Source organism: Triticum aestivum, chromosome 2D (genome assembly GCF_018294505.1).
Source record: "Triticum aestivum cultivar Chinese Spring chromosome 2D, IWGSC CS RefSeq v2.1, whole genome shotgun sequence".
Classification (NCBI taxonomy): domain Eukaryota; kingdom Viridiplantae; phylum Streptophyta; class Magnoliopsida; order Poales; family Poaceae; genus Triticum; species Triticum aestivum.
The window spans coordinates 14432994-14435606 of record NC_057799.1 but is presented as its reverse complement, the minus strand read 5'-3'; positions in this window follow the sequence as shown (position 1 = coordinate 14435606).

The following is a 2613-nucleotide window of genomic DNA, read 5'->3' as shown; positions in this document are numbered from 1 at the left end:
GGCGCAAATAAACCGCCTGAGGAGGCCGTTCTGGGGACGCGGCTGGAGATGCTCTTAGCAGTAGCAGCAATAACAAGCATCAGCAGCAGCTCGTACACGAAGTACTACGGCGTAAAAGGGCACGGATCGAAGGGGAAAACGAGGGGAATCGACAGAGGAGATCACTGCGAATCTCGTAGACGTAGTTTGGAGGTGCGGGGACGGCCGGATGCGTCGAGCTCGACGGCGGGATGCGACGACCGTGACGGAAAACCAGCTCGATCCCGAGCGTACGTTGCGGTCCGGCTTGACTCAAGGCACGTAGGAGAAGGAGTAGTTGACGAGGAAGCTCCTGGACATCATCCGAGTCTCCGTCGAGGCCAGTGGCCGCGTGGACGGCGACGGCGTGTCAACGGCAGCTCGAGCACGAGCGAAACAAGAGGGAGAGGACAAGCGAGGGCTAGGGTTTGTCTACAGGGCCGGGGGTCTTCTTATCCATCTCCAGGGCGTCGTGTATCCTCGACACGGCGGCAATCGCTGGTGTGGACGGCGTGCGCGCGTGCACAGCGCCATGGCCTCTCTGCCTCTGTCCAGAAGTGGGGGAAAGGCCATGATGGGCTGGGCTTTCGTTTACTGTAGCACTAGAGCCCAGCGGAACAGTAGATGTTAGGTCCTTTTCATTTTCTTTTTCTGTTTTCTATTTTGTCCTCTATTTTGTATTAAGTTGAGACACCAAACGACTTTTGTAAAATGTGCAACTTGTCACATAATTAACAATGCATTATTTGTCACTGCCACAAAAGGTTAGGTGGTTAACTGAATTCATATGATTTTTTCTTAAACAGAAAAGGGATTAAATGAGGCTGTTCGGTACTGTTCTGTTTTTCTAGGGGATTTTCATGAATTTTATTAATGTTCTTTTACTGAAAATAATTAGTGGTGGAATATTTTCTAAATTATGAATTATTTAGTTCTCAGGTTTGAGCAACTTTAAATTTCACTTGCGATTTGAATTTTGAATTTGTAGTTGGATTATTTACTAAATGTAATTCAACTAAGATGACCATGATGACATGGCAGTTTATTTAGCTTAAAGACAAGGTTAGGATTTGGGGATGTTACAGAAGTGTCTCTCAATTCAAATTTCATAGATATTCATAGTACAAATTGAATGCTGAAAAAAGAAGTTTTCCCATGAACTGTAGTTATAGCCAATGTACTACATGCTATGTTGACCGTTATACTTGGGTCTGATCAATTTAAATTAGTTGGTTGGTATTTGTTCCCAGGTGTATTGTTGCATCTTCTGACGCTGCAATTTTAATGTTTACTAAGTGATGAGTTGCACATTTTGTAGCTTTCCATTGCCTCTCACTTCTCTTCTCTTTGTTTCTTCATCCATGTCATTTAATCAATCTTATGCTTTGTCCGCCGCCGGCGGCGGCCAGCTCCACCGAGCTGGCCCGCACAGCCCGCGGCGGGGCTCCGTTCCTGAGGCGATTTGGATGTTGGAAAGCTTTGTTTTAGCCGGCGATTTGAGGCAATGATGGTAGTTGTTGCAGCCGCAGCAACGATTCGCGGATGCATGGCGGCCTCGCACAAGCATGCCTCCCCCTCTCCTTAGCGCCGTGTGGCACGCGCTCCATGTGGAGGAGGAAAGGGAACCGCCGTGATGCATCTCATCTTCGAGATCTGGCACCCATGACCGGTTCCTCAGGCGCTGACTTGCGGATGGTCGGCGGCCAAGCGCTAGCGTGCCTCCCCCTCTTCCTAACGTCGCGCGGCAGGCACTCCATGTGGTGGAGGAAAGGGAGCCACTGTCGCGGTGCCTCCCGTCTTCGAGAGCTGGCTTCCATGTCCGGTGCTGCTCCTCAGATGCCTATTGGGTGTAGGAGCGTGGCCGTGATCTGCGGTTGCAAGACTCATCGCCCGGGCAGCCGACAAGGAGGCACAATCTGACCCGTCATTGGTCAATGAAGAAGCTGGATGGCTGGTGCTATCCCGTGGTCATGACCTCGGCTGGTTGGCGGTCGCGGATGATATCGGCTGGTGATCTCAGTTCATCTGCTACCGTGGGCGAGCATGGCAGAGATTGTGGCGGTACATGGTGGTGTCGTCTAATACAGATAAGCCAGTGTCTGCCACTCGAAGGATGGTGCAGGGCCTCTGGTGGAGTGTCCCATTGGGATTTTGGCGGTGTCGGTGACCTTCTTCCCTCGTCAATGACTTCGCCGTGTTGTGGTGAGCAGCTCTTGTAGCGGGACAGTTCCATGTTCATGTGGGCATGTTCAGCTGTTCGTGCGCGATTGCTCCGGCTGTGATCGTGGCAAGTGGAGGAGATATCGCAGGATGAATTCGATTGGGTGGTGCATCTCAAGGTTGGCCTCTTTTTGATCAAATCTGGCAATGGCAACGTTTTTGACGTTGTTGCCTTGTTGAAGGCATTGCTCGGAGTCTGCTCAGACTTGATCTTCTGGGTGAAAACCTATGATCTAACCTTCATGTGTTGGATTCAGCGACGACGTCACTTGCGTGCCGTTCCCTTCCTGGAGGCGTCGCTTTTGAAGAACCTATCGCGTAGTCCTTGCGTTGTCATGAGATAGTTGGTGCCGATGGTTGTCGCTATACATTGTC